The following is a 13699-nucleotide window of genomic DNA, read 5'->3' on the forward strand; positions in this document are numbered from 1 at the left end:
CTCTCTTCCTTTCCTCTTTCTTGTATAAAACAGTGAAATTCCACACTGTTATATAGTAATTTGGTAAATGCTAACAAATAAATTTTCACCAACTATATTTTGTTCAATATTGTATTAATTTTTCAATTATTATACTTGAAGTTTTCTTCCCATTAATTGGTTAACACTGACCGCATAGGTTTTAACATCTTTTTAAAAATATATATATATTTTTATTGATTTCAGAGAGGAAGGGGAAGGGAGAAAGAGAGAGAAACATCAATGATGAGAGACAATCATTGATACACTGCCTCCTGCACGCTCCACACTGGGGATTGGACTCCAAATCCAGGCATGTGTCCCGACCAGATTGGGCCCCAAACCCGGGCATGTGCTCTGACCGGGAATAGAACCGTGACCTCCTGGTTCATAGGTCAATGCTCAACCACTGAGCCATGCCAGCCAGGCAAGTTTTAACATCTTTATGTACATTTTGCTGCTTGATGGCATTCAATAGCACTTTAATTTTATGTTATTTTTTGTATGCTTATTTTCATCTTTATGGTAGTGAATTTCAGTATTCCTTTTCAGTTTATGTCTTTCCAAAACTGCAAGGTGTTTTTTCCTGTCTTCTCCTCAGCCAATCCTGTTCTTTGTAGCTCTGGGGACTCATGACCAAAGAATGGAACTTCTTCAGAAAGAAAATTTGTGAGGGTTCTAATTAATTCACTAAAGGTCAGACTTAGTATTATAAACTCCTGTAATTTATAGATCATCTCTGTTTTTTGGTAATATCCTCTTAAAACTCTACATTCATCTCCCCAAGACTGGATTATTATTGAAAGATTTAGATATAGCTCAGCCATATTTTTTATTGTGGAATCATTTATTGGCCCAAGTTGGAAAGACTTCCATACTTTCTCTTTCAAGTCTGAAGGAAACAGTGATGTTATGCAAGAAAACTTTGTAAAAGATATTGGAAGTTTTGGAAGACTATGATAGAGGAAGGAGTGGGAGCAGAGCCTGAGTCAGAGGACTGCTGGGAAAGTTTGTGTTTTAGTCTCACTTCGACTGTGTATGTGGCTCTGTGACCTTGAGAAAACCACTTTGTATCTTTGAACTTCAGTCATTGAGAAGAATACAATAATTCATAGGCTTTTTTGAGACCCCAGGGTGATAATGTATATTAAATAAAGTCTGTCATTATTTTTATGTTTTATTTAATACTACAGTGCCTTCTCCGAGTAAAAGTCATTTCTCTAATTTCAGAATTTATGGAAAGGAGATGCTTTCTTCAGGCTCTTAAAAGAATCCCACTTGAGCCCTAACTGGTTTGGCTCAGTGGATAGAGGATCAGCCTGGGGACTCAAGGGACCCAGGTTCGATTCCGGTCAAGGGCATGTACCTTGGGTTGTGGGCACATCCCCAGTAGGGAGTGTGCAGGAGGCAGCTGATCGATGTTTCTCTCTCATCGATGTTTCTAACTCTCTATCGCTCTCCCTTCCTCTCTGTAAAAAGTCAATAAAAATATATATTTTTTTTAAAAAAAAAGAATCCCACTTGAGATTAGTGAAGTAGTTGAGGTAATTTTTAAAAATGTAGGTTTTATTATTATTAACAGGTCAGGAGGAAAATGCCATTGAAAAGACAGTTTGTTACAGTTCCCAAGAGGAGAGAACGTGATGTTCCCAGGGCAGTGTGGTTGGTCAGGAGGCAGAAGGAGCAGAGAGAAAATATGGGCCTTTACCGTGGTTTCTGCAGAAGGAAACAGGAGGCCGGGATAAGCAAGATTGGCTGGTTTGAATCCTTTCGTCAGGCTCTGAGTCCTGAGAGCTGTCCTGAGCTGTCTGGAATCTGGGCCTGGTGATTAGGGCAGGTGGATGATGAACCAGTGTGCGAGCCCTGTGAGAGCTCAGTAAAGGAGGTGGGTGGCATATGGGCTATGGATTGGTTGGTTTGCATTTGAAAGACACTCACAAGCATGTCAAACTCACGGCCGGCGGGCCACATGCCTGCCAGCTGCAAGTTTGACATGCTTGCTCTAACAGGTGAATTGTTTACTCTCTCTAGGAATTGGCTAGTTCTGGGAAGAACAATCTCTCTAGCATCAGCAAGGCCCCAGATGTGAAGCATCAGAGGTGCATAGTTAATAGAATACTCTAGCAACTACCTGTCATGGGACTCCTCCCCCAACTCACCTAGTTTGGTCATGCTGTAAAGGAAGGTATGCTGTTTTTATCAGGCCCCTATTAGTATATATATATATATATATATATATATATATATATATATATATATATATATATATGGTGGTGGAGGTAAGAGGGATGCTAACTGGTGTATTGAGAGAGCAGTTTATTTATTCATACACTCATCCACTTAAGTACTTACTAATCAACTACAAGAGTGCCAGGCAAAATTGTCTCCTAAGAGAGCAAAGCGGGCCTTGGGTGATGAGCAGGGACATTATATTATAGACCAGGGACATTTCTCTTGTAGTGACAATAGGCAACATGGGAGCCATCAAACTGGTTCTGGGTCATGAATGGAGAACAGCAGAACAGGGAAAGCTGAATGAAGGAGAAGGGTGCTGAGAGGAGGGGTGGGCAGGAAGCTGGCAGTGGGCTGAGGAGGCCCCAGAGTTGGGGAAGAGAAACCACAAAGGGAAAGAGTCTACCACGAAAGGCTAGAGGTTCATCATGAGCAAACTTTATTTCACAATTGAGTTTGGAACCAGCCCTATTTATTTCACCTTTCTGAAAGTGAAACTACTGTATGTAGTTTTCTCAACGAAGAAAAATAAAACAGGAAGTAGGGTGTACTATATCTGGCCTATCCTCCTAATTACAGTACCTTTGCATGGAGAAACCTAGAGAATTGGAAAAGGAGAAAGTTAAAAACTCCTTTGGAGTTTCAAACCTTTGAAGAAAATGTACTCTAGAAATCAAAGAAACAAATGAATTTTAAAAATCATGAAGGTTCACCCTCATTCAAACCATTTCTATGGGAAACCAGTATATTATTCTTTTCTTTTCATTCTGCAAGCAGAGGTCATTATTTCTGTGGGTTTAACAATGAAATATCCGAGTCACACTAGGAGAGGAAGTAATGGAGAATGAAGTGTTAAGAGATTAAGCTACTTGTATAGGTTAAGAAAAGTTGTGTGGAATCCAGACTTTAATGTTCTATTGTCAAAAAAAAAAAAAAAAAAAAAAAAGGTTCACCTAAGTCTTAATAGCAGGATTCAATTTCTACATTAAGTCCTCTGGTCTAAATATGGTAATGTGGTATTGGTTTAGGCTTAAGGAAGAAAAAATAGATGAGATTTGACATCTAGCTCTGGTGAACTAAGAGTTTTAAAATTAACAAACATGTTATGTGAGAGGTTATGCTTCTCCAGAAAACTCTGAGACTAAATTTCCTTGCAGGTAGTTTAATGGGGGGTATTCTTGGGGCCTGTGGGGAAATGAAGAAAGTAGGATAAAGCTGAAGGAAAAGTTTGGCTCTGATGTAGTCACAACAAAGGCTCAGATTATCCCATGAGGATATTTGGTGCTGAAATGTCCTTGCAGAGTTGTCCCAAATTGGAGAATGGTGGCTAAGGCTTATTCCCTCACATGGAACGTCTGATGCAGGCTGCAAACAGGAAAGGTGTGTGATCACTCAGCAAAGGGCAATGGCTGGGTTGGAGGTTGGTGAGTGGGGTTCAGCTAAGTGCCATCATCTGTTGACATGCCCAGCAGCAGTGGTGCTCTGGTCTGGATGTGTGTGTATGTCCCCAAAATTCATGTTAAGTCCTAATGTCCAATATGATGGTATTGGGAGGTAGGGCCTTTGGAAGGTGATCAGATCATGGAAGTGGCATCCTCATTAATAAGATTAGTGCTTTTATAAAAGAGACTCAGGGAGATTCTTTCCCCTTCTACCATGTGAGGATATAATTACGAGTCTGTAACCGGAAAGTGGCTCCTCCTTCTGGCCATACTGGCAACCTCATCTCAAACTTGCAGCCTATGAAACTGTGAGAAATAAATTTCTACTGTGTATAAGCCACTCAGTCTGTGATATTTTTTTATAGCAACTCAAATGTGTCTTCTTTCATGTGACCATAATCACCGCACCAATGTTACGCAAAAGAATGAGAAAAGAATACGTTCATTTTATCAAATAATAAAATGTAGCCCCTTTATTGAATTGAAGTTAATGCACAATAAGGTTTCCAGGGACAGTACTAAGTGCTCATTCTTGCTGTCATTTACTCATTCATTCTTTCATCAAGCATTTATTGAGTACTTCTACTATGAGATAAAGATGTATCAGAAGACAGAGCAGACGCCACGAAGCATAATGTTAATGTCAGCCCTTCCCATCCTCAGTCATCTGGCTCCCCAGTAGAGGACAAATATAAAGTTAATTGAGGAATGGTATGCAAACTTGGGAGTTGCCTGGGTGAGATCTGAAATTGGCACCTTACGCAGAGGGCAAGAAGAGATGAAAAAAAGAGGAAGACCACTTCAGATTGGTAGGTAGAAGTTTTATTAAGCAAGGGAATTTACATACAAGTCTTGTCTTGGGCAGTCACAAGATGAGTAGATCTTTGCACCCATTCACCACAATCTTAAAAGTTTACATAGAGGCTATAACTAAGTTTAATCACGTATTCATCCTTAGAATCTTACTCTCTCAAAGGTGTGTCTTTCAAACAGCTTCCACAATGGGAAATTGTGGGCAGCACGTACATTCCAAAGACAGGGAGGGAATAAGGAGACTCTAATTGCCCAGCTCCAGCTCATAGATCATGTCTTCTCAATGACCTCTTCCAACATGGTCTGAATTTCTAATGTACTTAGTAGATAGTCAAGTATTTTAATGATGATAATGATGTATATTCAATAAAGAGAAAGCAAAGACGAACAGTAATTTGTAAGTGAATAAAAACAGATGTTAGATTTAACTTTAAATTCTGACCATAATGCTTGTGTATACTGACTAAATTTTATAGACCCTATCATATTTCTTGTGAAATATCACTTCCTTTTATACCCAGAGTGAACACTGCCTTACCTTCTTGTCACCACATCCTGCTGCTCCTCACTCTTTCTGGCATTTTCACCTTCTGCTAATAATTACCCACCCTGTGGTCCATCTTTCATACTTTCCTACCAACTCATGGCCTCTGTCTCTGCTTCTTCCCCCATCTTCACCTCTTCCTAGGATGTTGCTCTAGTTACTACTTGGGGCAGAGGTTGAAGCAGGTTGAGTTATAGTATGAAGGCTGAGCACCAAGGGACAGGAGTAGCTGAAAGGAAGTGAATACACACTGAACACTACATTGAAAGTTCTTGCCTTGACCTGCAACCTCTATTTTTTCCACCATGACCATGAGAATCTTTCTAGTTCCAAAGGCCACTTCACCACACTTTAGCAAACATGCCACAGAATAAAAAATGGGAAATGCTTGCTTGTGATTTAACTCACACCTGCAGCCTCTCTGGGACTGACTCATCCTGTGCACTCCACGTGCTCTTTTCCCTCCACGCCACTAATGATATGCCGGGGCGGAGACGGGAAGGGCCTAGGTCAGTCAACAAGTGGAAATGTTAGGTGTTCCTGCAAGCATGTGGTTTGTGGTAAGGTATTTACATGATTGTGAAATGCAAGAATGGTAGTGGCCAATAATGTGATGTTGATTTGTAAGGTGAGGACTAAAGGGCAAAGAATCATTGCTCAGCTGGGGCCAGCTGCTGTTTGGAAAAGAATGGTAGCCAGTGAGTTTCAGGCTGAACATAATTATGGGAGCCAGAGCAAGTGATAAAATGGAGAGTTCCTAAGGGCTACAGTTTTAGAACTGCCATCAGCTTATGACCCTCTAGCTTTTCTTCCACCTCCTCGTTTTCTAATTTGCTAAATTATAGAATACTCAAGTTTATCAGGGTTTCCTCAAGGAGAAAGTCACCATTTTCCAATCTGTGTGATTGTAATTACATCTTTGTATCTTAGCCCAGCCATTTCCAAACAGCCCAAGTCACAACACACAATTTCCACATAGTTCTTGAAATGTTTAGTTTTAAGCACAAGGTTTTCAAGTTCCAAGTAGAGAAAGAAATTTTACCAATAAACATAAAAAGGACTTTGTTGCCACATAACCAATGAATGAATAAGGAAAGCTGTGATAACCATCAAGCAGCGCCTTAAAAGGGATGCATTTGGTAGAGGAACTTTATAAGTTACAGTTATTAGTCACCAAAAACAAAATAGAACCTAAACCATAGCAAATGCTTTGTTGATTTTGGAGCTAATATCAATTTCTCATGCACCTCCACAAATTCTTGACCATGTTTCTGTAAGGGGCATACCCCTTGAATAAACAGACACTCAAAAATCCATCAAGATAAAAGGTTTGTGTGTTGTTTTTTTTCTGTAAAGAGATCAAGCTACTAAGATCTGAACAAAGTGGTCACAGTTGTATGAAGGGAAATACTCGAAGGGACTAGGGAGTCTCCTAAGGAAAAAGTCACATCTCCAAGCAGCTATCCCTTTCATTAGAATTATTTCTCTGCTTAGCACATAAAAGACTGTCATAGAGTTTCATTTATTTAAGACATCTAGTCTTTTACAATGTCTTAATAAAATGATTGAACATTAGAAGAGTCAGGCATGGAGTACTGTTCATCACAAAAAGGCCAGGAAAGATTCTGTCTCTTTAGGCATGGAGAGCTAAATCTATATAATAAAAGCCTAAGCAACCTTAATGATGGAAGGACCAGTTGCTATGATCGCACTGACCACCAGGGGGCAGATGCTCAGCACAGGAGCTGCCTCCTAGTGGTCAGTGTGCTCCCACAGGGGGAGTGCTGTTCAGCCAGAAGCCAGGCTCATGGCTGGCGAGTGCAGCGGCAGTGGCGGAAGCCTCTCCCACCTCCACGGGCAGCGAGTGAGTCAAGCAGTAAGGAGCAGCGAGCAGGTGGGCAGTAAGGAGCGAGGGGTCCCAGACTACAAGAGGGATGTCCTGAACTGTGAGAGGGCGCAGGCCAGGCTGAGGAACCCCCCCTGCCCCAATGCATGAATTTTGTGCACCTGGCCTCTAGTTTTAAAATAATGGTATCACAAAAAGAAGTGACTCTTATAATACCAAATCCCATACATCTCTTCAAAATTAACCCAAACAAATTAACTAGAAGCATCTTTTGTGAAAATGAAGTTATGAGTTCGGCCGGTATGGCTCAGTGGTTGAACATCGACCTGTGAACCAGGAGGTCACTGGTTCGATTCTCCGTCAGGGCACATGCCCAGGTTGTGGGCTCAATCCCCAGTAGGGGGCATGCAGGAAGCAGTCAATCAATGATTCTCTCTCATTATTGATGTTTCTCTCTCTCTCTCTCTTGCTCTCTGAAATCAATAAAAATATTTTTTAAATAAAGATAGGAGCATATGTTCCTTCCAGTATTCGTTTATCATACAACTTCTCTGATTCATACTAATAGAAGAAGAGGTAAGAAGGTGTGGCCTGCTGTTTGGAAAACTAAAACAAGAGAGAAGATATTTGGGTTCGAATCCGGACTTCCCCATTCAATTCATCATGTCGTCTTGGGAACATTATTGTGTCTCATTTTTCCCTACATATGAAATGGAGTTCCTTTTAACTTTCTATCTCCTTGCAAGTATATAGTAGGGATAAAATGAGATGCAGAATGGAAAGCATTCTGAAATGTAAAAATACACATTGACTTTGGCCTAGGCTCAGAAACTCCCATGAACCAACACTCCCCAAACACACACAGGCACCCCTTGTCTAGATGCCAAAACACCATACAAGGCAGCCTAAATGGGAGAAAACTGGAATCCTCAAACACAGAATCTAGCAATTAATAGAGTTGACTCTGTGAATCTATGCTCACATGTATGTAAAATAAATTTTTCCCACATTATTTTTCCCAACCCAGAAGAGCCAAAACTGAACCTGCCCTTTGGTAGGTACTGTCAGGTAACTTAGCAATACTGTGTTTACTCTAACACTATGACTGGAAGAGGGGAACATCTAACTTCTCTGAGTCTCAGTTCCCTCCACACAAAATAAGGTGATGGGAAAAATGACTATAAGGGTTCATTTCATTTTGAATTTTGAAAATTGTAGGAAAGGGAAGGCAAAACTGGCAAGTTCATGTCCTGGGCCCTAGGCCAGACATGTTGCCTCCCCATTGTTTCCTCATAGTGAAAATGATTTTGGTTCAGTTAAGGCCATTGCAGCCTTAATCTACCAGTGGTTTGTAAATCGGCCACTAGACTCAACTCAAAAGCAGCTGATTCTATTTCTGTCTGACTTTCAATGCCAAAACTCAACCCCCAGTTTGTTTGGTTTTAATAAATTTATTCTGTTGTTTCGGACATTGTGTAAAATGGAAAAAAAACAAGTCTAGACTGGTTTGAGTTCAGGAAGTTAGGGCAGGGTCTCTTTATTAAAAATAAACATCCTCCTCCTTGCTTCCTTCCCACTCTTTTCTCACAAATCCGCTCCCAAAAGCCCTTGGAATCAGGGCTCCCACATGTGATTATTGCCTCAGATCCATGTCGAACACCTGACCCCTTGTGAATAATACAGCCAAGAATACAAGAAGTTCTTAAAAGGCAGCTAACAGTAATACAAGCTGAACATGACAAAAAATAAACTACCTGAACTCTCACAGGTTCTTTTATTTTCCTTTTATAAAAGTTGGCACATGAATCCCAGTGAATGAAACATAATTTTGTCTGAATCCTCCATTCCACGTTTTTTGGCACTCGCTGCCCTTCAAGCTTAATTAAGGATGGTGACCTTTATCACTTCCGTCCCAACAGGGTCTTCAGATCCATGATTATATCCAGGATGGAGTTTGTTGCATCATCTCCCTTATATCTTTTAAAGTTTTTCTTTCCTATTGGCGTCTGCCTCTTCCTTTTCTCCCCATGGGATTTTGTCAAGTGCTATTAAAATATAGGGGTTTATAATTAATGCATTATACAGGTGACCTGAAAAAGGAACCCCATTAATAATTATTTCTGTTTCTTGAGCAAACACGTGGAAGAGCCTGATAGGAGACAATTAACATGGCGGTTAGGCACATAAGCTCTGGGGTTAGACAGCCTGTTCTGCTACTTCATCACTGTGTAAACGGGGATAACAGAACTAATCTGCTAGGTTTATTATGAAGAGTCAATGAAATGGCACAGGTAAGGACTTGGAGCATCACTTGGCACAGAGTAAGCATCAGTTTTATACTTGAGGAGTGTCCCAAAGTGGGCAAGATGTCACACATTTCACAATCTTGCTTTGTTTTTATTTTTCCCGCTATTTTGCACTAAGGTACTAGCTGTTCATTCTGCCTAGAATATTCACCTACCTTCCCTAGCTGGCAGTTCCTCATCAACCATCAAGGGCCCCACTCAAATGGGTCTCTCTGCCTTCTTCAGGCCTCTGGGCTCTCGTAGCACTCGGTACAGGCCTCAGCTAATATAGCATTAATCACATTTTATTGCCCCTATTATCACATTTTATACACACACATATAACTTTAAGAGCATATAACACACATTCAGTATATCATTTAAATATCTCTGGGGTGCATCCAAAAACTTGTTTCCAGTAGTTTCTCCCCACCTGATGGTCTACGCTGAACTGAAAATGTATGCACACATGGCAGTGACCAGCCAGAGAAGGCCGACTGGTCCTCCTGAGCCACAGAGAAGCTTGTTGAGCTCAGAGTTGGAGGAGAGCAAGTAGGGCCTTAAGCCTCAGGGTCAGTTCTAAACAGCTCAACAACTCCACAGAGTTTTCCTTTTAGTTTAGAAAATTAGCTTGGTTGCCTGCAAGAATAAATTTGCTGAAACCTATTGGTTTTCTCCTCTAAGAAACTAGATGTAACAACACCCCCACCCGCACCCTCTCCTGGAGGCCATGCATATTAGCTGCTGCTAGACAAATTAACCTTTTGGAATTTAGCTAGTTACCTAAAAACCTTTGGAAAATTGCAAGCATAGATTAGACTTGGCATTTACTGAGGGAAAATTATATCAGGAAGGCAGGAGGAAAGGTTGAAGTATGATATAAGAAAACTCATTTTTTAATAAATGAGAGTTTATGAATAAAGAAAAGGACAAAAAATAGTGGAGGCAAAAGAGAAGAAAAATGAAAGCCAAAAAGGAAGAAAAAAAAATACTGAAACTTTTCTCATATGAAATTAGGAGGCACAAAGCATGCCCCCTCCCCCCCCCCCCCAACTCATGCGTGCACACACGCGCATGCACACACACACACATTCTGGTTTCTGTGTAGACTGGCTCTCGAGATGGTCACAGAATCTCTGGGTGATGAGGGACATAAACTATACAACCAAAAATTCACATCAATCAAATCAACAGCTACCCAAGGCAGCCTGGAGGAGTGAAGAGAGCTCAAACCTGAGTTTCCATCTCAACCTCAGCATCAACTGGTTCAATCTTTGACCAAGTTAACCTTTCCAAGCCAAAATGGGGATAATAGGCATACCTGGAAGGACTTTTATGAAAATTAGAAATAATATAAGTGAAGTGTCTGAAATATAATTGATACTTAATAAATAATAGATATTATTATCAAGTACTAGAGGCCTGGTGCACTAAATTAGTGCATGGGGGGGAGGGTGTCCTTCAGCCCAGCCTGCACCCTCTCCAAATCTGGGATGCCTCAGGCGATGTCCAACTGTCGGTTTAGGCCCGATTCTTGTGGCAGCCGAACATCCCTCTCACAATCCGGGACCGCTGGCTCCTAACCACTCACCTGCCTGCCTGCCTGACCACCCCTATCCACCTCTGCCTGCCTGCCTGATCCCCCTAACTACTCTCTCCTGCCGGCCTGATCCCCCTAACTACTCTCCCCTGCTGGCCTGATCACCCCTAACTGCCTCTGCCTCAGTCCCCGCCACCGGAGCTTTGTCCAGAAGGATGTCCAGATAGTTGCCGGAAGATATCCGTTCTAATTAGTATATTACCCTTTTATTAATATAGATATAAAACAATGCAAATAAAAAATGAGCCCTAACCTAAAGCAGGTCTATAAACAGTAAGTATATGATATATTAAATTTAAAAATATGGCTAAAACATCAAAAATTTCCTGTAAATAGAAATTTTTTTAAAGCAAAAGAGGAGAAAACTCTCAGAGTTCTTAGGAAAGAAAGAAGTATGCTTAGAATGACATAAAAGTTGCAAAATTTACCTCCTAAAACAAACATACTACAATGATTTGACATTTTTATTAGGGAATGAATTTTTACCCAATTATTCCCAGACCAATTAAATATCATTATCATTGTTCATACAAGAACTTGAGCTGCTCCACAGAAAACAGAAAAGATTTACACAGACGAAGGGAGAGGCAAGAATTCCAAAAGGGAGTGATGGGAGGTAAAGGGACACAGGCGTCTGAGATGATCTTGAGCCTGTAAATGCCCCACCCTCGCAGCCCATTGAAAGAAACTCCTGACACCCTTGCTTTATCCAGAGCTATGTTCTGGAAATTTGTCCATATTCTTGATTCCTTGCTTCCTGGCACTAGCTCAGGGAACTATTGCTGATTCCTTGACTTCTTGCCACATTTTCCCATGCACAATCTGAAACTGTACCCTAGGACCCAATGTGTAACATGATTCCTCTGGTTCTATCCCTTGACTCCCTTTCCCTGATAATAATTTGAACTTGGCCCTTAAATAGTGTCCTTTTCTGGTCCCTCCAGCTGATTACTCAGCCTGGTCCCAGGTGGCTATTAGCGCTAAAGTTCATACCCAGTCCTCGGTCCCTAGAGAGGGAATGGAAAAAGACATGGAAAATACAAGGTATTTGTAAATGAATTCGACTGAGGGAGAGTATTTGGGAAGGTGAGTGGCTAAAAACATTGGCAAAATCTTTTTAAAAATTACAGAGTTCTTTCCACATTGCCTGTCTCATAAAACACTTCATGTTTGCCAAATTATATTAGCTGAGAGGGCCCATGGCCCACCAAAGGCTGAGTGACAGACTGAAACTTTGGTTGTGAGGTTATGCCAGGTCACTGAGCTATGTAGCCAAAGTCAGCCTCTCCAGAATGGGAAGGGCTTTCTCTTGTCTCCTTAAAGGGGAGTCTAAAAGTATCTTTGGTAACAGTCATGTTTCTTATAACAAACTCAATTGTAAACGTGATTTAGCAATACTTTTAGTGTGAGTTGGAAACAACAAATATGTATCGATCGCCTACTCTGAGCAAACCCTCCCAATAAACTTATGTGGTTTAACCTCTCTATATATAACTTAATTTTGTTGAGATTATGCAATATATTGTTTGGTTTTATTATTATTATTACTCATGAAGGAGTAAAAAATAGTAAGCAAAATAAAGTGACAGACACGTACTCCTAAGGACTCATCCCCTTCATACATCCCTGAGTCCAAAGCAGTTCATTCTATGGAGTAATACAGGGACATGTGTCTTCTTGTTTATTTTGAAAAATAAATGCAAGTGTTTTATTCAGCATTGGTTGAAGACTCTCAAATTTTTATTGCCAAAGGACCTAAATAGACACTTTTTGAAAGATGACATACAGAAGGCCAACAGAATATGAAAACAGCCTCAAAGTCTGAGAGATGCAAATCAAAATAACAATGAGGTACCATCTCACACCTGTCAGAATGGCTAACATCAACAAACGACAAGTACTGGAGAGGATGAGGAGAAAAAAGAGTCCTCGTGCACTGCTGGTGAGAATGCAGACTGGTGCAGCCACTATGGAAGACAGTATGGAGTTTCCTCAAAAAATTAAATATGGAACTCCCATTTTGCCGGGGTCCAACCCCAGCAGGTCCAGGGGTCCCCAAAGGTGTGGATGGAGTCGGCGAAGAAGGAATGACACAGAGACAGCGTTCAGTTGATCAGCAGCCTAGCCAGGATCTCTAGCCAGGATCTCCAGCCAAGTTCTGGTCTGGATCTCCAGCGAAGTTCTGCTTCAGATCTCCAGCCAGGTTCTGTGTCCATGTTCTCTTGCTAGGTTCTCCAGGTTCTCCAGCCAGGTTCTGTAGCCATGTTCCCTTGCTAGGTTCTCCAGCCAGGTTCAGTCACCAGGTTCTAGTCAGGTTCTCTTGCCAATTTCTGTAGTCAGGTTCAGTCCAGGATCTTTTGCCATGTTCTGTCTCTAGGTTCTGAGGCCAGTTTCTGTCCAGGATCTTTTGCCATGTTCTCTCCAGCGAAGTTCTTCTGTCTCTAGAGAACGTTCTGTGTAGGTTCTGTGCCTAGGTTCTGTCTCTCTTGGTTCCGTATTCTAAGTTCTGTGTCTTGCTGTCTTATTACATCTGTATTTATACCAGTTGATTCAATCCTATCAATCTCTATTACAAAGGTTAGGGCGTTTCTTATCTCCATTCCAGGGAGTAAAGATTATGTAGCTTAAGCATGATGGTTCGTAGTTAAAGTGATTAATTACCCACCTGGCACTAGTTAAGAGGTTTTATTCCCTCCCTAACTTCAGGGGAAAATCCCTACCTGGGGAAACAACCTTTCTCAGAGACCTTGGTTAAAACACATAGTGCCAAGAAGGTGAGCAAACATATTAAGAACAGTATGCCATATATGCCAGGTCCCTTGAAACAGCAAGCATGGACCGGCTCCCGGCACCATTTGACCCACTGATCCCACTTCTAGGAATATATCCCAAGAAATTAGAAATACCAGTCAGAAAGGA

The sequence above is a fragment of the Myotis myotis genome, unplaced genomic scaffold (assembly GCF_014108235.1).
Source record: "Myotis myotis isolate mMyoMyo1 unplaced genomic scaffold, mMyoMyo1.p scaffold_m19_p_3, whole genome shotgun sequence".
Taxonomy (NCBI): domain Eukaryota; kingdom Metazoa; phylum Chordata; class Mammalia; order Chiroptera; family Vespertilionidae; genus Myotis; species Myotis myotis.